At 42.1% G+C, this 27,449-nt stretch overlaps 1 protein-coding gene and 1 pseudogene across 1 annotated transcript in view; both read right to left on the reverse strand.

Annotated features, from left to right (window-relative positions):
• The window catches only part of KPNA6 (karyopherin subunit alpha 6), a gene marked incomplete in the record, with an annotated part of 182,623 nt that overhangs the window by 72,119 nt on the left and 83,055 nt on the right, over window positions 1–27,449 (reverse strand).
• LOC128655065 (uncharacterized) lies at window positions 20,799–20,962 on the reverse strand (annotated as a pseudogene).

A 27,449-nucleotide genomic window follows, 5' to 3' on the forward strand; every position in this document is an offset into this window, starting at 1 on the left:
TAGAATCCAACTGAGAACCAAATAATTTATTACCCTGGAAAGAAAGGGAAAGCAAAGTTGACTTAGAAGACATATCAGCATTCCAAGTTTTAAGCCATAAAGCTCTTCTAGCTAAAATAGCTAGAGACATATACCTGACATCAACTCTAATGATATCAAAGATGGCATCACAAATAAAGTTATTGGCATGTTGAAGAAGATTAACAATGCTATGAGAATTATGATCTGTTACTTGTTGCGCTAAAGCTTCTAACCAAAAAGTTGAAGCTGCAGCAACATCCGCTAAAGATATAGCAGGTCTAAGAAGATTACCTGAACATAAGTAAGCTTTTCTTAGAAAGGATTCAATCTTCCTATCTAAAGGATCCTTAAAGGAAGTACTATCTGCAGTAGGAATAGTAGTACGTTTAGCAAGAGTAGAGACAGCCCCATCAACCTTAGGGATTTTGTCCCAAAACTCTAATCTGTCAGATGGCACAGGATATAATTGCTTAAAACGTTTAGGAGGAGTAAATGAATTACCCAAATTATTCCATTCCATGGAAATTACTTCAGAAATAGCATCAGGGACAGGAAAAACTTCTGGAATAACTACAGGAGATTTAAAAACCTTATTTAAACATTTAGATTTAGTATCAAGAGGACCAGAATCCTCTATTTCTAATAGAATTAAGACCTCTTAAGTAAAGAACGAATAAATTCTATTTTGAATAAATATGAAGATTTATCAGCATCAACCTCTGAAACAGAATCCTCTGAACCAGAGGAACCACTATCAGAATGATGTTCATTTAAAAATTCATCTGAAAAATGAGAAGTTTTAAAAGACCTTTTACGTTTACTAGAAGGGGGAATAACAGACAGCCTTCTTAATGGATTTAGAAACAAAATCTCTTATGTTAACAGGAACACTCTGAGCATTAGATGTTGACGGAACCGCAACAGGTAATGTAACATTACTAAAGGAAATATCTGCATTAACAAGTTTGTCATGACATTCATTACAAACAACAGCTGGAGGAACAGATACCACAAGTTTACAGCAAATACATTTAACTTTGGTAGATCCAGCACCAGGCAGCGTTTTTCCAGAAGTATCTTCTGACTCAGGGTCAATCTGGGACATCTTGCAATATGTTATAGAAAAAACAACATATAAAGCAAAATTGATCAAATTCCTTAAATGACAGTTTCAGGAATGGGAAAAAATGCCAATGAACAAGCTTCTAGCAACCAGAAGCAATAAATAATGAGACTTAAATAATGTGGAGACAAAAGTGACGCCCATATTTTTTAGCACCAAAAAAGACGCCCACATTATTTGGCGCCTAAATGCTTTTGGCGCCAAAAATGACGCCACATCCGGAACGCCGACACTTTTGGCGCAAAAAAACGTAAAAAATGACGCAACTTCCGGCGACACGTATGACGCCGGAAACAGAAAAAAAATTTTGCGCCAAAAAAGTCCGCGCCAAGAATGACGCAATAAAATGAAGCATTTTCAGCCCCCGCGAGCCTAACAGCCCACAGGAAAAAAAAGTCAAATTTTAAGGTAAGAAAAAAAAAAATGATTTATTCATATGCATTATCCCAAATATGAAACTGCCTGTCTGAAATAAGGAACGTTGAACATCCTGAGTCAAGGCAAATAAATGTTTGAATACATATATTTAGAACTTTATAAAAAAGTGCCCAACTTTAGAATAGAGTGTCACAGAAAATAAGACTTACTTACCTCCAGGACACTCATCTACATGTAGTAGAAAGCCAAACCAGTACTGAAACGAGAATCAGTAGAGGTAATGGTATATATAAGAGGATATCGTCGATCTGAAAAGGGAGGTAAGAGATGAATCTCTACGACCGATAACAGAGAACCTATGAAATAGACCCCGTAGAAGGAGATCATTAAATTCAAATAGGCAATACTCTCCTCACATCCCTCTGACATTCACTGCACGCTGAGAGGAAAACCGGGCTCCAACCTGCTGCGGAGCGCATATCAACGTAGAATCTAGCACAAACTTACTTCACCACCTCCATAGGAAGCAAAGTTTGTAAAACTGATTTGTGGGTGTGGTGAGGGGTGTATTTATAGGCATTTTGAGGTTTGGGAAACTTTGCCCCTCCTGGTAGGAATGTATATCCCATACGTCACTAGCTCATGGACTCTTGCTAATTACATGAAAGAAATTGTATTCTTTATCTGAATCATGAAAGAAAAATTAGGGGTTTCATGTCCCTTTAACTGCTGCTGTCCTTCAGTACCTAGAAGACAAAGGCACTTACCTTGGATCCAGTTGCAGGACAGATAACCGCTACTTAGGTGTCACAGGTACTCCACTCCCTGTCATGGACCTGTAGGTAAAAGAAAGAACAGAGTAATCAACTCTGGCTTTCTGCAAAGTGGTAGCAAAGTGTTAAAAGTAAAGCAAAGACTACCTTGCCGCCTTTTAACTGCTAAAAGCCACCACTACTCTTACTAAAGAGAATGATGTGGACACAGCTAGACCCCAATCCTCGCTTGCAGGGAAAAATAAGCATAAAAGGATTAAATATCTTCAGACACCATCTTTGCACATCCTCCATTGACAGAGGCAAAGAGAATGGGGATTAAGGGTAAGGGAAGTTACACTTAACAGCTTTGCTGGGGTGCTCTTTGCCTCCTCCTGCTGGCCAGGAGTTGAATATCCCACTAGTAATTGGAATGACATTGTGGACTCTCCATGCCATAGGAAAGAAACATCAATTTTAACAAGGAAAGTAATGAGGACCAAGTGGTCGCCGTGCACATTTGCTCCACAGAAGCCTAGTCCTTAAACTCAGGAAGAAGAAACAACCCGAGTTAAAAGAACTGAAATCCTCTCAGGAGACTGTTGACCAGATGTCTCATGAGCCAATTAAAAAACACTTAAGCTAAATAGCCTGTAGATAGAATTTAGAGCACAAACCTCATCCAGGTTGAGAAAACACTAAATTTATGCTTACCTGATAAATTACTTTCTTTTACGATAGGACGAGTCCACGGATTTGTGGGATATTAACCTCCTGCTAAAAGGAAGTGGCAAAGCGCACCACAGCAGAGCTGTATATATAGCCCCTCCCCTTCCCCTCCACCCTCAGTTATTCGGCCGAAGGTATAGGAAGAGAAAAAAGGAAAGGCTAAAAGTTGAAGAGGTGACTGAAGTTTACAAAAAATATAAAGAAAAAACATAATTTATGTAAGAACTTACCTGATAAATTCATTTCTTTCATATTAGCAAGAGTCCATGAGCTAGTGACGTATGGGACACACATTCCCACCAGGAGGGGCAAAGTTTCCCAAACCTCAAAATGCCCACAAATACACCCCTCACCACACCCACAATTCAGTTTAACGAATAGCCAAGAAGTGGGGTGATAAGAAAAAAGTGCGAAAGCATAAAAAATAAGGAATTGGAATAATTGTGCTTTATACAAAATCATAACCACCACAAAAAAAGGGCGGGCCTCATGGACTCTTGCTAATATGAAAGAAATGAATTTATCAGGTAAGTTCTTACATAAATTATGTTTTCTTTCATGTAATTAGCAAGAGTCCATGAGCTAGTGACGTATGGGATAATGACTACCCAAGATGTGGATCTTTCCACACAAGAGTCACTAGAGAGGGAGGGATAAAATAAAGACAGCCAATTCCTGCTGAAAATAATCCACACCCAAAATAAAGTTTAATGAAAAACATAAGCAGAAGATTCAAACTGAAACCGCTGCCTGAAGTACTTTTCTACCAAAAACTGCTTCAGAAGAAGAAAATACATCAAAATGGTAGAATTTAGTAAAAGTATGCAAAGAGGACCAAGTTGCTGCTTTGCAAATCTGATCAACCGAAGCTTCATTCCTAAACGCCCAGGAAGTAGAAACTGACCTAGTAGAATGAGCTGTAATCCTCTGAGGCGGAGTTTTACCCGACTCAACATAGGCAAGATGAATTAAAGATTTCAACCAAGATGCCAAAGAAATGGCAGAAGCTTTCTGGCCTTTTCTAGAACCGGAAAAGATAACAAATAGACTAGAAGTCTTTCGGAAAGATTTAGTAGCTTCAACATAATATTTCAAAGCTCTAACAACATCCAAAGAATGCAACGATTTCTCCTTAGAATTCTTAGGATTAGGACATAATGAAGGAACCACAATTTCTCTACTAATGTTGTTGGAATTCACAACTTTAGGTAAAAATTCAAAAGAAGTTCGCAACACCGCCTTATCCTGATGAAAAATCAGAAAAGGAGACTCACAAGAAAGAGCAGATAATTCAGAAACTCTTCTGGCAGAAGAGATGGCCAAAAGGAACAAAACTTTCCAAGAAAGTAATTTAATGTCCAATGAATGCATAGGTTCAAATGGAGGAGCTTGAAGAGCCCCCAGAACCAAATTCAAACTCCAAGGAGGAGAAATTGACTTAATGACAGGCTTTATACGAACCAAAGCTTGTACAAAAGAATGAATATCAGGAAGAATAGCAATCTTTCTGTGAAAAAGAACAGAAAGAGCAGAGATTTGTCCTTTCAAGGAACTTGCGGACAAACCCTTATCTAAACCATCCTGAAGAAACTAATATTCTCGGTATTCTAAAAGAATGCCAAGAAAAATGATGAGAAAGACACCAAGAAATATAAGTCTTCCAGACTCTATAATATATCTCTCTAGATACAGATTTACGAGCCTGTAACATAGTATTAATCACAGAGTCAGAGAAACCTCTTTGACCAAGAATCAAGCGTTCAATCTCCATACCTTTAAATTTAAGGATTTCAGATCCTGATGGAAAAAAGGACCTTGAGACAGAAGGTCTGGTCTTAACGGAAGAGTCCACGGTTGGCAAGAGGCCATCCGGACAAGATCCGCATACCAAAACCTGTGAGGCCATGCCGGAGCTACCAGCAGAACAAACGAGCATTCCTTCAGAATCTTGGAGATTACTCTTGGAAGAACTAGAGGCGGAAAGATATAGGCAGGATGATACTTCCAAGGAAGTGATAATGCATCCACTGCCTCCGCCTGAGGATCCCGGGATCTGGACAGATACCTGGGAAGTTTCTTGTTTAGATGAGACGCCATCAGATCTATTTCTGGAAGTTCCCATATTTGAACAATCTGAAGAAATACCTCTGGGTGAAGAGACCATTCGCCCGGATGCAATGTTTGGCAACTAATTATATATTATTATATTATTAGATAATCCGCTTCCCAATTGTCTATACCTGGGATATGAACCGCAGAGATTAGACAGGAGCTGGATTCCGCCCAAACCAAAATTCGAGATACTTCTTTCATAGCCAGAGGACTGTGAGTCCCTCCTTGATGATTGATGTATGCCACAGTTGTGACATTGTCTGTCTGAAAACAAATTAACGATTCTCTCTTCAGAAGAGGCCAAAACTGAAGAGCTCTGAAAAACAGAATTTATGCTTACCTGATAAATTACTTTCTCCAACGGTGTGTCCGGTCCACGGCGTCATCCTTACTTGTGGGATATTCTCTTCCCCAACAGGAAATGGCAAAGAGTCCCAGCAAAGCTGGTCACATGATCCCTCCTAGGCTCCGCCCACCCCAGTCATTCGACCGACGGACAGGAGGAAATATATATAGGAGAAACCATATGATACCGTGGTGACTGTAGTTAGAGAAAATAATTCATCAGACCTGATTAAAAACCAGGGCGGGCCGTGGACCGGACACACCGTTGGAGAAAGTAATTTATCAGGTAAGCATAAATTCTGTTTTCTCCAACATTGGTGTGTCCGGTCCACGGCGTCATCCTTACTTGTGGGAACCAATACCAAAGCTTTAGGACACGGATGATGGGAGGGAGCAAATCAGGTCACCTAGATGGAAGGCACCACGGCTTGCAAAACCTCTCTCCCAAAAATAGCCTCCGAAGAAGCAAAAGTATCAAATTTGTAAAATTTGGCAAAAGTGTGCAGTGAAGACCAAGTCGCTGTCTTACATATCTGGTCAACAGAAGCCTCGTTCTTGAAGGCCCATGTGGAAGCCACAGCCCTAGTGGAGTGAGCTGTGATTCTTTCAGGAGGCTGCCGTCCGGCAGTCTCATAAGCCAATCGGATAATGCTTTTAAGCCAAAAGGAAAGCGAGGTAGAAGTCGCTTTTTGACCTCTCCTTTTACCAGAATAAACAACAAACAAGGAAGATGTTTGTCTGAAATCTTTAGTAGCCTCTAAATAGAATTTTAGAGCACGGACTACGTCCAAATTGTGTAACAAACGTTCCTTCTTTGAAACTGGATTCGGACACAAAGAAGGTACAACTATCTCCTGGTTAATATTTTTGTTGGAAACAACTTTCGGAAGAAAACCAGGCTTAGTACGCAAAACCACCTTATCTGCATGGAACACCAGATAGGGCGGAGAACACTGCAGAGCAGATAACTCTGAAACTCTTCTAGCAGAAGAAATTGCAACCAAAAACAAAAACTTTCCAAGATAATAACTTAATATCTACGGAATGTAAGGGTTCAAACGGAACCCCTTGAAGAACTGAAAGAACTAGATTTAGACTCCAGGGAAGAGTCAAAGGTCTGTAAACAGGCTTGATCCTAACCAGAGCCTGAACAAATGCTTGAACATCTGGCACAGCTGCCAGTCTTTTGTGAAGTAAAACAGATAAAGCAGAGATCTGTCCCTTCAGAGAACTTGCAGATAATCCTTTCTCCAAACCTTCTTGTAGAAAGGATAGAATCTTAGGAATTTTTATCTTGTTCCATGGAAATCCTTTGGATTCACACCAACAGATATATTTTTTCCATATTTTATGGTAAATTTTTCTAGTTACAGGCTTTCTAGCCTGAATCAGAGTATCTATTACAGAATCTGAAAACCCACGCTTTGATAAAATCAAGCGTTCAATCTCCAAGCCGTCAGTTGGAGGGAAACCAGATTCGGATGTTCGAATGGACCCTGAACAAGAAGGTCCTGTCTCAAAGATAGCTTCCATGGTGGAGCCGATGACATATTCACCAGGTCTGCATACCAAGTCCTGCGTGGCCACGCAGGAGCTATCAAGATCACAGAGGCCCTCTCCTGATTGATCCTGGCTACCAGCCTGGGGATGAGAGGAAATGGTGGGAATACATAAGCTAGGTTGAAGGTCCAAGGTGCTACTAGTGCATCTACTAGGGTCGCCTTGGGATCCCTGGATCTGGACCCGTAGCAAGGAACCTTGAAGTTCTGACGAGACGCCATCAGATCCATGTCTGGAATGCCCCATAATTGAGTTATTTGGGCAAAGATTTCCGGATGGAGTTCCCACTCCCCCGGATGGAATGTCTGACGACTCAGAAAATCCGGTTCCCAATTTTCCACTCCTGGGATGTGGATCGCAGACAAGTGGCAGGAGTGATCCTCCGCCCATTGAATTATCTTGGTCACTTCTTTCATCGCCAGGGAAGTCCTTGTTCCCCCCCTGATGATTGATATATGCAACGGTCGTCATGTTGTCTGACTGAAACCTTATGAATTTGGCCTTTGCTAGTTGAGGCCAAGCTCTGAGAGCATTGAATATCGCTCTCAGTTCCAGAATGTTTATCGGGAGAAGAGACTCTTCCCGAGAACATAGACCCTGAGCTTTCAGGGATTCCCAGACCGCGCCCCAGCCCACTAGGCTGGCGTCGGTCGTGACAATGACCCACTCTGGTCTGCGGAAGCTCATTCCCTGTGACAGATTGTCCAGGGTCAGCCACCAACGGAGCGAATCTCTGGTCGTTTGATCTACTTGAATCGTCGGAGACAAGTCTGTATAATCCCCATTCCACTGTCTGAGCATGCACAGTTGTAATGGTCTTAGATGAATTTGTGCAAAAGGAACTATGTCCATTGTTGCAACCATCAATCCTATTACTTCCATGCACTGCGCTATGGAAGGACGAGGAACAGAATGAAGTACTTGACAAGAGCTTAGAAGTTTTGATTTTCTGACCTCCTCATTTCTAAGGAATCTATTATTGTTCCCAAGAAGGGAACTCTTGTTGACGGGGACAGAGAACTTTTTTCTTTGTTCACCTTCCATCCGTGAGATCTGAGAAAGGCTAGGACGATGTCCGTATGAGCCTTTGCTTTTGACAGGGACGACGCTTGAATCAGGATGTCGTCCAAGTAAGGTACTACTGCAATGCCCCTTGGTCTTAGAACCGCTAGAAGGGACCCTAGTACCTTTGTGAAAATCCTTGGAGCAGTGGCTAATCCAAATGGAAGTGCCACAAACTGGTAATGCTTGTCCAGAAAAGCGAACCTTAGGAACTGATGATGTTCCTTGTGGATAGGAATATGTAGGTACGCATCCTTTAAATCCACGGTAGTCATAAATTGATTTTCCTGGATAGTAGGTAGGATCGTTCGAATAGTTTCCATTTTGAACGATGGTACCCTGAGAAATTTGTTTAGGATCTTTAGATCCAAAATTGGTCTGAATGTTCCCTCTTTTTTGGGAACTATGAACAGATTGGAATAAAATCCCATTCCTTGTTCTCTTATTGGAACTGGATGTATCACTCCCATCTTTAACAGGTCTTCTACACAATGTAAGAATGCCTGTCTCTTTATTTGGTTTGAAGATAATTGAGACCTGTGGAACCTTCCCCTTGGGGGTAGTTCCTTGAATTCCAGGAGATAACCTTGAGAAACTATTTCTAGCGCCCAAGGATCCTGAACATCTCTTGCCCAAGCCTGAGCAAAGAGAGAAAGTCTGCCCCCCACTAGATCCGGTCCCGGATCGGGGGCTATCCCTTCATGCTGTTTTGGTAGCAGTGGTAGGCTTCTTGGCCTGCTTACCCTTGTTCCAGCCTTGCATTGGTTTCCAGGCTGGTTTGGGTTGTGAAGTATTACCCTCTTGCTTAGAGGATACAGAATTAGAGACTGGTCCGTTTCTGCGAAAGGGACGAAAATTAGGCTTATTATTAGCCTTAAAAGACCTATCCTGTGGGAGGGCGTGGCCCTTTCCCCCAGTGATGTCTGAAATAATCTCTTTCAAATCAGGTCCAAATAATGTTTTACCTTTGAAAGGAATGTTAAGCAATTTTGTCTTGGAAGACACATCCGCTGACCAAGACTTTAGCCAAAGCACTCTGCGCGCCACAACAGCAAACCCTGAATTTTTCGCCGCTAATCTAGCTAATTGCAAAGCGGCATCTAAAACAAAAGTTAGCCAATTTAAGTCCTTGAACTCTGTCCATAACCTCCTCATACGAAGATTCTTTACTGAGCGATTTTTCTAGTTCCTCGAACAAGAAACACGCTGCCGTAGTGACAGGAACAATGCATGAAATTGGTTGTAGAAGGTAACCTTGCTGTACAAAAATCTTTTTAAGCAAACCCTCTAATTTCTTATCCATAGGATCTTTGAAAGCACAACTATCTTCGATAGGAATAGTAGTGCGTTTGTTTAGAGTAGAAACCGCCCCCTCGACCTTGGGGGACTGTCTGCCATAAGTCCTTTCTGGGGTCGACTATAGGAAATAATTTCTTAAATATAGGGGGGGGGGGGGGAACAAAAAGGTATGCCGGGCCTTTCCCATTCCTTATTTACTATGTCCGCCACCCGCTTGGGTATAGGAAAAGCGTCGGGGGGCACCGGAACCTCTAGGAACTTGTCCATCTTACATAATTTCTCTGGAATGACCAAATTGTCACAATCATCCAGAGTAGATAACACCTCCTTAAGCAGTGCGCGGAGATGTTCTAATTTAAAATTTAAATGTCACAACATCAGGTTCAGCTTGATGAGAAATTTTTCCTGATTCTGAAATTTCTCCCTCAGACAAAACCTCCCTCATGGCCCCTTCAGATTGGTGTGAGGGTATGTCAGAACAGTTATCAGCGTCCTCTTGCTCTTCAGTGTTTAAAACAGAGCAATCACGCTTTCTCTGATAAGTAAGCATTTTGGATAAAAGATTTGCTATGGAGTTATCCATTACAGCCGTTAATTGTTGCATGGTAATAAGTATTGGCGCACTAGATGTACTAGGGGCCTCCTGTGTGGGCATAACTGGTGTAGACACAGTAGGGGATGATGTAGTATCATGTTTACTCCCCTCATTTGAGGAATCATCTTGGGCAATATCATTATCTGTTGCATTTCTGTCCTTACTTTGTTTGGACACTATGGCACAATTATCACATAAATTTAAATGGGGAGACACATTGGCTTTCATACATATAGAACATAGCTTATCTGATGGTACAGACATGTTAAACAGGCTTAAACTTGTCAACAAAGCACAAAAAACGTTTTAAAATAAAACCGTTACTGTCACTTTAAATTTCAAACTGAAAACACTTTATTACTGAATATGTGAAAAAGTATGAAGGAATTGTTCAAAATTCACCAAAATTTCACCACAGTGTCTTAAAGCATTAAAAGTATTGCACACCAAATTTCAGAGCTTTAACCCTTAAATTAACGGAACCGGAGCCGTTTTTACATTTAACCCCTATACAGTCCCAGAATGAGGCTCTGTCTATAACTAGAAAGGCCCCCATCTGAAAAAGGTGTCCAACACAGTGCCTGCCGTTTTTCTAAACGTTCCCCAAGATTATAATACCAATAATTAGTTAGAATCTGCATAATATGCCTAGTAAAGCAATTGTTTTAGCCCAGAAAAATGTCTACCAGTTTTTAAGCCCTTTTTGAAGCCCTTTTTCTTTTATGTTTAACTAAGAAAATGGCTTACCGGTCCCCATGAGGGGAAATGACAGCCTTCCAGCATTACATGGTCTTGTTAGAAATATGGCTAGTCATACCTTAACCAGAAAAGACTGCTAACTGTTTCCCCCAACTGAAGATACTTCATCTCAACAGTCCTGTGTGGAAACAGCAATCGATTTTAGTTACTGTCTGCTAAAATCATCTTCCTCTTACAAACAGAAATCTTCATCCTTTTCTGTTTCAGAGTAAATAGTACATACCAGCACTATTTTAAAATAACAAACACTTGATAGAAGAATAAAAAACTACATTTAAACACCAAAAAAACTCTTAACCATCTCCGTGGAGATGTTGCCTGTGCAACGGCAAAGAGAATGACTGGGGTGGGCGGAGCCTAGGAGGGATCATGTGACCAGCTTTGCTGGGACTCTTTGCCATTTCCTGTTGGGGAAGAGAATATCCCACAAGTAAGGATGATGCCGTGGACCGGACACACCAATGTTGGAGAAATTGCACGGAGTTCCAAAATATTGATCGGTAATCTCACCTCCTGAGATTCCCAAACTCCTTGTGCCGTTAGAGATCCCCACACAGCTCCCCAACCTGTGAGACTTGCATCTGTTGAAATTACAGTCCAGGTCGGAAGCACAAAAGAAGCCCCCTGAATTAAACGATGGTGATCTGTCCACCACGTTAGAGAGTGTCGAACAATCGGTTTTAAAGATATTAATTGAGATATCTTTGTGTAATCCTTGCACCATTGATTCAGCATACAGAGCTGAAGAGGTCGCATGTGAAAACGAGCAATGGGGATCGCGTCCGATGCAGCAGTCATAAGACCTAGAATTTCCATGCATAAGGCTACCGAAGGGAATGATTGTGACTGAAGGTTTCGACAAGCTGCAATCAATTTTAGACGTCTCTTGTCTGTTAAAGACAGAGTCATGGACACTGAATCTATCTGGAAACCCAGAAAGGTTACCCTTGTCTGAAGAATCAAAGAACTTTTTGGTAAATTGATCCTCCAACCATGATCTTGAAGAAACACCACAAGTCAATTCGTATGAGATTCTGCTAAATGAAAAGACTGAGCAAGTACCAAGATATCGTCCAAATAAGGAAATACCACAATACCCTGTTCTCTGATTACAGACAGAAGGGCACCGAGAACCTTTGAAAAAATTCTTGGAGCTGTAGCAAGGCCAAACGGTAGAGCCACAAACTGGTAATGTTTGTCCAGAAAAGAGAATCTCAGGAACTGATAATGATCTGGATGAATCGGAATATGCAGATATGCATCCTGTAAATCTATTGTGGACATATAATTCCCTTGCTGAACAAAAGGCAAGATAGTCCTTAAAGTTACCATCTTGAACGTTGGTATCCTTACATAACGATTCAATATTTTTAGATCCAGAACTGGTCTGAAGGAATTCTCCTTCTTTGGTACAATGAAGAGATTTGAATAAAACCCCATCCCCTGTTCCGGAACTGGAACTGGCATAATTACTCCAGCCAACTCTAGATCTGAAACACAATTCAGAAATGCTTGAGCTTTCACTGGATTTACTGGGACACGGGAAAGAAAAAATCTCTTTGCAGGAGGTCTCATCTTGAAACCAATTCTGTACCCTTCTGAAACAATGTTCTGAATCCAAAGATTGTGAACAGAATTGATCCAAATTTCTTTGAAAAAACGTAACCTGCCCCCTACCAGCTGAGCTGGAATGAAGGCCGCACCTTCATGTGGACTTAGAAGCAGGCTTTGCCTTTCTAGCAGGCTTGGATTTATTCCAGACTGGAGATGGTTTCCAAACTGAAACTGCTCCTGAGGATGAAGGATCAGGCTTTTGTTCTTTGTTGAAACGAAAGGAACGAAAACGATTATTAGCCCTGTTTTTACCTTAAGATTTTTTATCCTGTGGTAAAAAAGTTCCTTTCCCACCAGTAACAGTTGAGATAATAGAATCCAACTGAGAACCAAATAATTTGTTACCCTGGAAAGAAATAGAAAGTAGAGTTGATTTAGAAGCCATATCAGCATTCCAAGTCTTAAGCCATAAAGCTCTTCTAGCTAAAATAGCTAGAGACATAAACCTGACATCAACTCTGATAATATCAAAAATGGCATCACAGATAAAATTATTAGCAAGGGTAGAAATAGCCCCATCAACTTTAGGGATTTTGTCCCAAAATTCTAACCTGTCAGACGGTACAGGATATAATTGCTTAAAACGTTTAGAAGGAGTAAATGAATTACCCAATTTATCCCATTCTTTGGAAATTACTGCAGAAATAGCATTAGGAACAGGAAAAACTTCTGGAATAACCACAGGAGATTTAAATACCTTATCTAAACGTTTAGAATTAGTATCAAGAGGACCAGAATCCTCTATTTCTAAAGCAATTAATATTTCTTTAAGTAAAGAACGAATAAATTCCATTTTAAATAAATATGAAGATTTATCAGCATCAATCTCTGAAACAGAATCCTCTGAACCAGAAGAGTCATCAGAATCAGAATGATGATGTTCATTTAAAAATTCATCTGTAGGGAGAGAAGTTTTAAAAGATTTTTTACGTTTACTAGAAGGAGAAATAACAGACATAGCCTTCTTGATGGATTCAGAAACAAAATCTCTTATGTTATCAGGAACATTCTGCACCTTAGATGTTGAAGGAACTGCAACAGACAATGGTACTTTACTAAAGGAAATATCTGCATTAACAAGTTTGTCATGACAATTAATACAAACAACAGCTGGAGGAATAGCTACCAAAAGTTTACAGCAGATACACTTAGCTTTGGTAGATCCAGCACTAGACAGCGATTTTCCTGTAGTATCTTCTGACTCAGATGCAACGTGAGACATCTTGCAATATGTAAGAGAAAAAACAACATATAAAGCAAAATTGATCAAATTCCTTAAATGACAGTTTCAGGAATGGGAAAAAATGCCAAAGAACAAGCTTCTAACAACCAGAAGCAATGAAAAATGAGACTTAAATAATGTGGAGACAAAAGCGACGCCCATATTTTTTAGCGCCAAATAAGACGCCCACATTATTTGGCGCCTAAATGCATTTGGCGCCAAAAATGACGCCACATCCGGAACGCCGACATTTTTGGCGCAAAATAACGTCAAAAAATGACGCAACTTCCGGCGACACGTATGACGCCGGAAACGGAAAATAATTTTTGCGCCAAAAAAGTCCGCGCCAAGAATGACGCAATAAAATGAAGCATTTTCAGCCCCCGCGAGCCTAACAGCCCACAGGGAAAACAAGAGTCAAATTTTTGAAGGTAAGAAAAAATGAATAATTCATAAAATAAAGACAGCCAATTCCGCTGAAAATAATCCACACCCAAAATAAAGTTTAAATCTTATAATGAAAAAAACTGAAATTATAAGCAGAAGAATCAAACTGAAACAGCTGCCTGAAGTACTTTTCTACCAAAAACTGCTTCAGAAGAAGAAAATACATCAAAATGGTAGAATTTAGTAAAAGTATGCAAAGACGACCAAGTTGCTGCTTTGCAAATCTGATCAACCGAAGCTTCATTCCTAAACGCCCAGGAAGTAGAAACTGACCTAGTAGAATGAGCTGTAATCCTTTGAGGCGGAGTTTTACCCGACTCAACATAAGCATGATGAATTAAAGATCTCAACCAAGATGCCAAACAAATGGCAGAGGCCTTCTGACCTTTCCAAGAACCGGAAAAGTTAACAGACTAGAAGTCTTTCGGAAATTCTTAGTAGCTTCAACATAATATTTCAAAGCTCTAACTACATCCAAAGAATGCAATGATCTCTCCTTAGAATTCTTAGGATTAGGACACAATGAAGGAACCACAATTTCTCTACTAATGTTGTTAGAATTCACAACCTTAGGTAAAAATTTAAAAGAAGTTCATAACACCGCCTTATCCTGATGAAAAATCAGAAAAGGAGACTCACAAGAAAGAGCAGATAATTCAGAAACTCTTCTAGCAGAAGAGATGGCCAAAAGAAACAAAACTTTCCAAGAAAGTAAATTAATGTCCAGTGAATGCATAGGTTCAAACGGAGGAGCTTGAAGAGCCCCCAGAACCAAATTCAAACTCCAAGGAGGAGAAATTGACTTAATGACAGGTTTTATACGAACCAAAGCTTGTACAAAACAATGAATATCAGGAAGATTAGCAATCTTTCTGTGAAAAAGAACAGAAAGAGCAGAGATTTGTCCTTTCAAGGAACTTGCAGACAAACCTTTATCCAAACCATCCTGAAGAAACTGTAAAATTCTCGGAATTCTAAAAGAATGCCAGGAAAAATGATGAGAAAGACACCAAGAAATGTAAGTCTTCCAAACTCGATAATATATCTTCCTAGATACAGATTTACGAGCCTGTAACATAGTATTAATCACAGAGTCAGAGAAACCTCTTTGACTAAGAATCAAGCGTTCAATCTCCATACCTTCAAATTTAAGGATTTGAGATCCTGATGGAAAAAAGGACCTTGTGACAGAAGGTCTGGTCTTAACGGAAGAGTCCACGGTTGGCAAGAGGCCATCCGGACAAGATCCGCATACCAAAACCTGTGAGGCCATGCTGGAGCCATCAACAGAACAAACAAGCATTCCTTCAGAATCTTGGAGATTACTCTTGGAAGAAGAACTAGAGGCGGAAAGATATAGGCAGGATGATACTTCCAAGGAAGTGACAATGCATCCACTGCTTCCGCCTGAGGATCCCTGGATCTGGACAGATACCTGGGAAGTTTCTTGTTTAGATGAGAGGCCATCAGATCTATTTCTGGAAGTCCCCACATTTGAACAATCTGAAGAAATACCTCTGGGTGAAGAGACCATTCGCCCGGATGTAACGTTTGGCGACTGAGATAATCCGCTTCCCAATTGTCTATACCTGGGATATGAACCGCAGAAATTAGACAGGAGCTGGATTCCGCCCATACCAGTATTCGAGATACTTCTTTCATAGCCAGAGGACTGTGAGTCCCTCCTTGATGATTGATATATGCCACAGTTGTGACATTGTCTGTCTGAAAACAAATGAACGATTCTCTCTTCAGAAGAGGCCATGACTGAAGAGCTCTGAAAATTGCACGGAGTTCCAAAATATTGATTGGTAATCTCACCTCCTGAGATTCCCAAACCCCTTGTGCTGTCAGAGACCCCCAAACAGCTCCCCAACCTGTCAGACTTGCATCTGTTGAAATCACAGTCCAGGTCGGAAGAACAAAAGAAGCCCCCTGAACTAAACGATGGTGATCTTTCCACCACGTCAGAGTGTGTCGTACAATCGGTTTTAAAGATATCAATTGAGATATCTTTGTGTAATCCCTGCACCACTGGTTCAGCATACAGAGCTGAAGAGGTCGCATGTGAAAACGAGCAAAGGGGATCGCGTCCGATGCAGCAGTCATAAGACCTAGAATTTCCATGCATAAGGCTACCGAAGGGAATGATTGAGACTGAAGGTTTCAACAAGCTGAAATCAATTTTATACGTCTCTTGTCTGTCAGAGACAGAGTCATGGACACTGAATCTATCTGGAAACCTAAAAAGGTTACCCTTGTCTGAGGAATCAATGAACTTTTCGGTAAATTGATCCTCCAACCATGATCTCGAAGAAACAAGTCGATTTGTATGAGATTCTGCTAAATGTGAAGACTGAGCAAGTACCAAGATATCGCCCAAATAAGGAAATACCACAATACCCTGTTCTCTGATTACAGACAGAAGGGCACCGAGAACCTTTGTAAAAATCCTTGGAGCTGTTGCTAGGCCAAACGGCAGAGCCACAAACTGGTAATGCTTGTCTAGGAAAGAGAATCTCAGAAACTGAAAGTGATCTGGATGAATCGGAATATGCAGATATGCATCCTGTAAATCTATTGTGGACATATAATGCCCTTGCTGAACAAAAGGCAGGATAGTCCTTATAGTTACCATTTTGAATGTTGGTATCCTTACATAATGATTCAATATTTTTAAATCCAGAACTGGTCTGAAGGAATTCTCCTTCTTTGGTACAATGAAGAGATTTGAATAAAACCCCAGTCCCTGTTCCAGAACTGGAACTGGCATAATTACTCCAGCCAACTCTAGATCTGAAAAACATTTCAGAAATGCTTGAGCCTTCACTGGATTTACTGGGACACGGGAAAGAAAAAAATCTTCTTGCAGGAGGCCTTATCTTGAAGCCTATTCTGTACCCTTCTGAAACAATGTTCTGAATCCAAAGATTGTGAATTGAATTGATCCAAATTTCTTTGAAAAATTGTAATCTGCCCCCTACCAGCTGGGCTGGAATGAGGGCCGCACCTTCATGTGGACTTTGGAGCTGGCTTTGGTTTTCTAAAAGGCTTGGATTTATTCCAGACTGGAGATGGTTTCCAAACTGATACCGCTCCTGTGGGTGAAAGATCAGGCTTTTGTTCCTTATTGTGACGAAAGGAACGAAAACGATTATTAGACCTAAATTTACCTTTAGATTTTTTATCCTGTGGTAAAAAAGTTCCTTTCCCTCCAGTAACAGTTGAGATAATAGAATCCAACTGTGAACCAAATAATTTATTACCCTGGAAAGAAAGGGAAAGCAAAGTTGACTTAGAAGACATATCAGCATTCCAAGTTTTAAGCCATAAAGCTCTTCTAGCTAAAATGGCTAGAGACATATACCTGACATCAACCCTAATGATATCAAAGATGGCATCACAAATAAAGTTATTAGCATGTTGAAGAAGATTAACAATGCTATGAGAATTATGATCTGTTACTTGTTGCGCTAAAGCTTCTAACCAAAAAGTTGAAGCTGCAGCAACATCCGCTAAAGATATAGCAGGTCTAAGAAGAATATCTGAACATAAGTAAGCTTTTCTTAGAAAGGATTCAATTTTCCTATCTAAAGGATCCTTAAAGGAAGTACTATCTGCCGTAGGAATAGTAGTATGTTTAGCAAGAGTAGAGACAGCCCCATCAACCTTAGGGATTTTGTCCCAAAACTCTAATCTGTCAGATGGCACAGGATATAATTGCTTAAAACGTTTAGAAGGAGTAAATGAATTACCCAAATTATTCCATTCCCTGGAGATTACTTCAGAAATAGCATCAGGGACAGGAAAAACTTCTGGAATAACTACAGGAGATTTAAAAACCTTATTTAAACTTTTAGATTTAGTATCAAGAGGACCAGAATCCTCTATTTCTAATGCAATTAAGACTTCTTTAAGTAAAGAACGAATAAATTCCATTTTGAATAAATATGAAGATTTATCAGCATCAACCTCTGAAACAGAATCCTCTGAACCAGAGGAATCATTATCAGAATGATGATGTTCATTTAAAAATTCATCTGAAAAATGAGAAGTTTTAAAGGACCTTTTAAGTTTACTAGAAGGAGGAATAACAGACATAGCCTTCTTAATGGATTTAGAAACAAAATCTCTTATGTTAACAGGAACACACTGAGCATTAGATGTTGATGGAACAACAACAGGTAATGTAACATTACTAAAGGAAATATCTGCATTAACAAGTTTGTCATGACATTCATTACAAACAACAGCTGGAGGAACAGATACCACAAGTTTACAGCAAATACATTTAACTTTGGTAGATCCAGCACCAGGCAGTGATTTTCCAGAAGTATCTTCTGACTCCGGGTCAATCTGGGACATCTTGCAATATGTAATAGAAAAAACAACATATAAAGCAAAATTGATCAAATTCCTTAAATGACGGTTTCAGGAATGGGAAAAAATGCCAGTGAATAAGCTTCTAGCAACCAGAAGCAATAAACAATGAGACTTAAATAATGTGGAGACAATAGTGACGCCCATCATTTTTAGCGCCAAAAAAAGACGCCCACATTATTTGGCGCCTAAATGCTTTTGGCGCCAAAAATGACGCCACATCAGGAACGCCGACACTTTTGGCGCAAAAAAAAACGTCAAAAATTACGCAACTTCCGGCGACACGTATGACGCCGGAAACAAAGAAAAGAAATTTGCGCCAAAAAAGTCCGCGCCAAGAATTACGCAATAAAATGAAGCATTTTCAGCCCCCGCGAGCCTAACAGCCCACAGGGAAAAAGTCAAATTTTAAGGCAAGAAAAAAATTGATTTATTCATATGCATTATCCCAAATATGAAACTGACCGTCTGAAATAAGGAACGTTGAACATCCTGAATCAAGGCAAATAAATGTTTGAACACATATATTTAGAACTTTATATAAAAGTGCCCAACCATAGCTTAGAGTGTCACAGAAAATAAGACTTACTTACCCCAGGACACTCATCTACATGTAGTAGAAAGCCAAACCAGTACTGAAACGAGAATCAGTAGAGGTAATGGTATATATAAGAGGATATCGTCGATCTGAAAAGGGAGGTAAGAGATGAATCTCTACGACCGATAACAGAGAACCTATGAAATAGACCTCGTAGAAGGAGATCATTGAATTCAAATAGGCAATACTCTCTTCACATCCCTCTGACATTCACTGCACGCTGAGAGGAAAACCGGGCTCCAAACTGCTGCGGAGCGCATATCAACGTAGAATCTAGCACAAACTTACTTCACCACCTCCATAGGAGGCAAAGTTTGTAAAACTGATTTGTGGGTGTGGTGAGGGGTGTATTTATAGGCATTTTGAGGTTTGGGAAACTTTGCCCCTCCTGGTAGGAATGTATATCCCATACGTCACTAGCTCAGGGACTCTTGCTAATTACATGAAAGAAACATTGTTTTTGATATTGTCTCCCATGTCACATAATGCCCAAATATCAACTAATGATAAATATAAAATAGGGACTCCAGTAACACCCCTCTTATTAAAATAGGTTTTACTGCTTACCCCATTCCCATACAGGGAAATAATGCCAGCCAGTTCTGATACACCACGTCTCCTCAGGAAAAAAGGCTGCACATACCTTAATGCTGCTTGTAGCATGAAACCGGTCTCCACACTGAAGATAGCTCATGGTTACCTTCAGAAGTCTTGTGGGATCCAGCGTGGATCTTAGTTACAAATGCTAAGATCATCAAACCTCAGGGCAGAAATCTTCTTCCATATCCCTCTGAGGAAAATAGTACGCACCGGTACCATTTAAAATAAAAAAACTTCTTGATTGAAGAAACTAAAACTAACACCTCACTTTACCATGTCTTCCTAGTATAATACAGGCAAAGAGAATGACTGAGGGTGGAGGGGAAGGGGAAGGGCTATATATACAGCTCTGCTGTGGTGCTCTTTGCCACTTCCTGTTAGCAGGAGGTTAATATCCCCAAAGAAAGACTCCATCTGAGGAGTAGGACACCAAGAAAGAACGACAAATTCCTGAATGATATAGTGTTCCGAAACCACCTTAGGAATAAGTTCCAAAGTGGTACAAAAAAAAAAGGCCTTTCCTCATGGAAAAAAACAAACACTCTGTATAGTTGAAAGTTCTGAGATTTCAACAAGCAGAAGAAAAGGCTAATAAACCCTCCATTTCAGAGAGCCTAATCATGACAGTGATAGGAGAGATTGCCAAACAGAAATTCTGAGCTGTATCTGAACCTGAATCTCCAGGGCCTTAGTTCAGTAGGCTACCTACTGAGCTAATCGGCATCTTCGACAATAACCCCCTCCACAGTATGCATAGGACCAAATGAGCCTACTGCAAACTCTGAAGAACAGGAAGAAGGCTCCAAGGAGAAGCAACAGATAAGGACCCAGGCCTGATACTAACCAAGTCCTGACCAGAAAGGCTGAACATCTGGTAAGTCAGCCGAATGAAAGGCAATAAAACGAAAAGTACAGATCTGACCCCATCAGGAACCGATTGACAAACCCATCTCCAGACACTCCTGAAGAAAGGACAAAATACAGGGAACTCTCACCTAACATCCATAGAAAACCCCTGAGATTTGCACCAGAATAGGAAGAGCACCCAACCATCTGGTATATATTCAAGATACTGGCTTACAAGCCTAGATTAAGGAACAATGACCATAACAGAAAATCTTCTACAAGACTAGGATAATGGACTCACCAGCAGTCAGCTTCCGAAAATCTAGATTTGAAAGAAGAAAAGAACCCAGAAGGAAAAAAAATCCTTCCTCAGCAGAAATCTCCATGGAGGAGAGGACCCTTCACCAGGTCCACACGCCAAAAATCCATTTAATATATGGCCCCCAGATATGGGACTTATCAGACATTAAACTGAAAAGAAGAGAGACTACACTTGATCTTAGCCAAAAGGCAATCCTCTGCGATCAATCTGGAAAAATATATACACTGAAGCGAGCTTCTGTAAAGATCCCAGCTATCATCCGAGAAGAAGGTCAAACAGAAGAAAAACTGAGCAATCCCAAGAATTGCAAGAGCATCCACCTGGACAGCAAGAGAGTCCCTAGATCAGGACCCCGTATAGAAAGTTCAAAGAACAACCAAAACGCCATACCGACTCACTTCGAAACCCCCCACCTGAGAGAGATATCATAGAACATACTTCCAAAGGAAGAACCCATTGCTTCCCAGATGCACACACCTGGGATGAGAATAGCAGAAATGTGGCAAATGTGGTAGATGTGAGCCTCCGCCCAACCGAAGGATGCAAGACACTTCCTTCATCAACTAAGGAACTCCTTGTTCCTCGCTGATAGAAATAAAAGCCACCGGTGAGAACTATACCAAAAGAAGTGAGCGCCCGAACAGGGAGCTGCCCTGATTAAAAGACAGACACTCCTAAAGCTATAGGGACATATAAAAAATGCTTGCAAAGCTGAGATATTTATTAGAGAGACAAACTCCACCTGAGACCAAGTCCTTAGAGAACAAGCCTTGGGACAAATGATGCGGACAGAGCCACCAAGACAGAGAAACTCTCTCCAGGTAGTCAAGGACCAACTGCGAGAGAGGTCCACAAGGTCTCCATTCTATTGTCTGAGGATGTAGCTGGAGAAGTCTCAGATGGAAACTAGTTAAAGAAATAAAATGTCCATGGAAACCACCATGAGAACAAATATTACCATAAAAAAAAAAAAAAAAAAAAAAAAGTACCAACTCCTATAAAACGCTAGTTAAACCAGATAAGCAGTCGCCACAGGCTTTAAACAGCTTGAGCACACACAGTGTGAAAAAATATAGCTGGAATCAAACTGCAAAATCATCCGCTTGCTAGGCAACTAAGATAAGGCAGCTGGCTTGAACAAAATCCTAAGACCCACTTAAAGATAGGGACCGGAGAGAACCCACTGGAATGCAGGTAAAAAACCCAGATAAAAACAACCCTTCATAAGAGGTAAACTGGATTACCTAGAATAGCAAATCCGCATTGATAAGGGTTTATGACAGCAATCATTAGAAAGCTGGCTAAAAGATGTCCAAGATCTTGAAAAAACCCAAACCCTGAGGTGGATTCAATCTCAAAGCTTCCTGCAGGCAAGCTAACCACCAAGCCACAATGGTGCTGCTCCTCTTGGACATAACAAATAATATAAATTATGCTTACCTGATAATTTTATTTCCATCGAGGGGAGGAGAGTCCACGGCTTCACTCATTACTGTTGGGAATTAAGAACCTGGCCACCAGGAGGCGGCAAAGACACCCCAGCTTAAATACCTCCCCCACTTCCCTCACCCCCCAGTCATTCTACCGAGGGAACAAAGAACAGTAGGAGATACGGGCGGGAGCAGTGGACTCTACTCCCCTCGATGGAAATGAAATTATCAGGTAAGCATAATTTATGATTCATTCATTACTGTTGGGAACATATACCCAATCTCTAGAGGACACTGATTGAAACCGGGAGGGTAAAAGGCGGACCCTAATCTGAGGGCACCACAGCCTGCAAAACCTCTCTCCCAAAAACAGCTTCCGCAGAAGCAAAAACATCAAATTTGTAAAACTTTGTAAAAGTGTGTAAGGAGGACCAGGAAGCCGCCTTACAAAATTTGCTCCATAGAGGCCTCATACTTGAAGGCCCAAGACGAAGCCACAGCTCTAGTTAAGCCGTGATCCTCTGAGGAGGCTTATGTCCCGCTGTCTCATGGGCCAAGCGAATAAAGCTCCTCAACCAAAAGGACAAATTAGAAGAAGAGGCCTTCTGCCCCTTGCGCTTCCCTTAATACACCACAAAAAGAGATGTAGACAATCTGAAATCATTTGTAGCCTGAAGATAGAACTTCAAAGCACAAACCACATCCAGGTTATGAAGTAACCTCTCCTTCGAAGAAGTGTTAGGACACAAAGAAGGAACAACTATTTACTGATTGACGTTATGGTTAGACACCACCTTGGGGAGAAACCCCAACCCAGTGCGAAGTACCGCCCTATCTGCATGAAACACCAGATAAGGAGGATCACATTGCAGGGCAGCTAGTTCAGATACTCTGCGTGCCGATGCAATAGCCAACAGGAAGCGAACCTTCCAAGACAGAATCTTAAGGTCTATGGAATGCATAGGTTCAAATGGAACCCTCTGCAAAACCTTAAGGACTAAGTTTAAGCTCCAAGGTGGAGCCAACTGTCTAAAGACAGGCCTGATTCTAGACAAAGCCTGAACAAAAGATTGACTGTCAGGTAGCTCAGCGAGTCTCTTATGCAACAAAACTGATAATGCCGAAATCGGACCCTTTAAGGAACTAGCGGCAAGACCCTTCTCCAAACCATCTTAGAGAAAGGACAGAATCCTGGATACCTTCACCTTATGCCAAGAATATCCATGCTTCTCACACCAGGACAAATAAGTCCTCCAGACCTTATAGTAGATGCGACGAGTGACTGGCTTCCTTGCCTGAATTAGCTTATCAATTACACTCTCTGAAAAGCCTCTCTTAGCTAAGACTAGGCGTTAAATCTCCACGCAGTCAGCCACAGAGAATCTAGATTTCGATGTTGAAAGGGGCCCTGTGACAGCAGATCCCTGCGACAGGGTAACCTCCACAGCGGAGAGGATGACATCACCACCAGATCCGCAAACCACGTCCTCCGCGGCCACAAAGGAGCAATCAGAATAGCCGGGCCCGCTCCGGTTTGATGCATGCCACTACGCAAGATAGAAGTGGTAACGGTGGAAAAATGTAAGCTAGGCTCAATCCCCAAGGAACCACTAAGTCATTAGTTACGCATGGGGATCCCTGGACTTCAATCCGTATCGAGGTAGCTTGCAATCGAGTCTGGACACCATGAGATCTTTCTCAGATGCTCCCTATCTGTGCAAATCTCCGCAAACACCTCTGGGTGAAGAGACCATCCCCCCGGATGGAAGGATTGTCTGCTGAGAAAGTCCGCTTCCCAGTTGTCCACACCTAGAATGTGAATCGCTGAGAGTGAGCAGTCGTGGGACTCCACCTAATCCAGAATCCGAGACACCTCACTCATCGCGAGGAAGCTCCTCGTACCGCCCTGATGGTTGATGTAAGCCACCGAGGTAATGTTGACGGTCTGGAATCTGATGCAACTGACTGACTCCAGAGAAGGCCATGCCTTCAGAGCATTGTAAATCGCTCGAAGTTCTAGGATGTTGTTCGGAAGGAGAGACTCCTACCTGGACCACTTTCCTTGTGCCATCCTGGCACCCCAAACAGCTCCCCATCCTGTCAGACTGGTGTCCGTAGTCACAATCTCCAAGGACGGTCGCAAGAAGGATTTCCCCATGGACAGTTGCTCCGGACGAATCCGCCAAGAGAGGGAGTTGCGAGTAGGAGCATCCATGGATATCAGCTTTGATAGATCTGAATGATCGCCGTTCGACTGTCTCAACATGCACAATTGAAGAGGTCTGAGATGGAACCTGGCGAATGGGATGACATCTATGCTTGACACCATGAGACCTATCACCTCCATACATTGAGCCACCCACAGGCTTGTGGAGGACTGAAGGGCAAGACAGGTGGACGCAAGCTTCCTGCGCCGCTGATCTGTGAGAAATATCTTCATGGACAGAGTTTATGATCATGCCCAGGAACTCCACCCTGTTGCTGGGAACCCTTTCCTGAGTTGATCCTCCAATCGTGAGATTGGAGCAGAAGAGCCCTCAAATGATCCTCTGCGAGGCTGAGCGACGGCACCTGAACTAGTATGTCGTCCAGGTAAGGCGCCACCGCAATGCCCCTGGATCTGACCACTGCAAGCAGCGCCCCAGAACCTTTGTGAAGACTCTTGGGGCCGTCGCCAGACCAAAACAAAGGGCCACAAACTGGAAGTGTTGGTCCAGAAATGCAAATCTTAGGAACCTGAAGTGGTCCCTGTGGATTGGTACATGAAGGTAGACGTCCTTCAAGTCTATAGTCATGAACTGTCCCTCTTGAACTAGGGGCAGAATAGATTGTTTCCATTTTGAACGATGGAAGACTCAGAAACTTGTTTAAACACTTTAGGTCCAGAATCGGGCGGAACGTGCCCTTCTTTGGAACCACAAAGGTTGGAATAGTACCCTAGACCCCTCTCTGCTAGGGGTACTGGTACAATAACCCAGCGAGGTGAGATCCCTCACACACACTAGAAAGGGCGCTCTCTTCTCTGGTTTTGAAGACAGGTTTGACAGGATTAATCTGCCCTCGGGTGGATGGGATCTGTACCCTATCCCGTAACCCTGAGAGACCACCTCTAGAACCCAAGGGTCCTGAACGTCCTGCAACCATGCGTCTGAGAATAGAGATAATCTGCCCCCTACGTGATCCGGACACCGGTCGGGGGCCGCCCCTTCATGCAGATTTCGTCTCGGCAGGCTTCTTGCACTGCTTAGACTTGTTCCAAGATTGAGCCAGCTTACAAGATCCCATTAAATGGTCTGCTTTTGTGGCGGGTTTCTGCCGCTGGGCCTTATCCGCACAAAAGGGACGAAAAGTAAATCCTTTAGGCTTAGGCTTCTTATCCCGTGGTAGGAAAGCTCCCTTGCCTCCCGTAACAGTGGATATAATCTAATCCAATCCTGGACCGAACAGGATCTTTCCTTGAAAAGGCAGGAACAGCTTCGCCTTAGTGGTCATGTCCGCACACCAAGATTTTAGCCACAGAGCCCTGCGCGCTAAAACAGTAAAACCTGACACCTTAGCATTCAGGCGAATAATTTGCATATTGGCATCACAGATGAAAGAATTGGCAATCTTCAGCACCTTAATCTTCTCCTGTATCTCGTCGATGGATGTCTCCCCCTCGACCATTTCACACAGGGATTCACACCAATATATGTTGCAGCTCCAGCGACCGCCGCAACTGGCTGAAAAACAAACCCCGTGTGCTGAAACATCTTTCTCAACAGGTTTTTCAGCTTTTTATCCATGGGCTCTTTAAACAACAAACTATCCTCGAGGGGAATAGTCGTCCGCTTCGTGAGCGTAGAGATAGCCCCATCCACCTTAGGGATGGTCCCCCACAGCTCAAGCTGAGAGTCCGGAACGGGGAACAGTTTTTTAAAAGAGGAAGGGGAAAAGGAAGAACCTAATCGCTCCCATTCGTTAATAATATTAGCCATCTTAATGGGAACCGGGAAAGACTGAGGTACTACCCTGTCCTCGTATACCTTGTCAAGCTTAGGAATCGCAGGTTCCTCCGGTATCTTAGGTTTCGAAAGCTCCAGAGTAGCAAGCACCTACCGAAGCAGAAAGCGCAAATTCTCCATCCTAAACCTATAACCAGGCTTCTCCGCCACCAGAGGTTTAGAGGACACTGACTCCGACCCAGAAGGGGCCTCCTCCTAAGAATCTGAGTTGGCCTAGTCATCGCATAGAGCCTCTGGATCTTCCATTGGTGAAAACAAACCCTAGGCCGGGCCGCTATGATAAACCCTACGCTTGTGCTTAGCAGAACGTGGTAAGGCATGGATCACTTTTGAAACCGCCGATTCCAGTCTGACGGCCAACGAATCTCACCCAAAGGAGTAATGGATAGACCCCGGGGCGCTGCATGTGCAATCGGAGATGAATGTAGGGAACACACCTCCAGGGACGAAGAACCCTCAGAGGTGGACGGCTCAGTAGTACTAGACATCTGTTTACATTTAGATGTTGTAACTTTATCAAGGCATGTGAAACATAGTTGAGCAGGCTGATCTACCAGAACCTCCTCACAAACACAGGAATGAGACTTCATTAAGGAATGAGACTTTATTAAGGAAGGAGAGCCTTCCAACGCGTCGGAATCCTCTATCGCTTGCGCGCTTGGTTAGACTAACTTTATTTATTTAAAAGGCACCTTTATACCACCAATGGCCGGGGCACTCACCACCTCCTAGGACCCGGACTACAGAAACCGCTACGTCTACTGCGCCACAGACCAACAGAAGGATAGATAGCCACAACCAGTCACATGGAATGCCTGGCAGGACCACCCCTGCACTAGGGAAAACCGCACCAAAAAATGCCGCGCAAATTTCTGCAAGTAACCTGAAAGTTCCACACATTGCCAGAGCCTCATCTCGCACATAACGCAGCAACGAGACAAACAATATCATGTTTAAACCCCCCCTGTTCAATAATCCCCCGTCCAGGAATATTAACCTTTGATTCTGTAAAAATAAAAAGGCGCCACACTGTGACCCTGTCTTCTAAGTTATTATTAATAAAAAATGAAATTATCTTACCAGAATCTACGCCGTGGAACAGGAACACGGCCCTTCAAGTGTGACAGGTTAGTAGCCTCGCTCCTCACATGGACTTGAGTGAAGAAAGCAGGCAGCGAAACTCGTCAATGCTGATTGCTTATGGAGCTGTTATTATGAGACGGGATGGTTTTGCAGAAAAACTCTCCCTGC

This window comes from Bombina bombina, chromosome 3 (assembly GCF_027579735.1).
Source record: "Bombina bombina isolate aBomBom1 chromosome 3, aBomBom1.pri, whole genome shotgun sequence".
Taxonomy (NCBI): domain Eukaryota; kingdom Metazoa; phylum Chordata; class Amphibia; order Anura; family Bombinatoridae; genus Bombina; species Bombina bombina.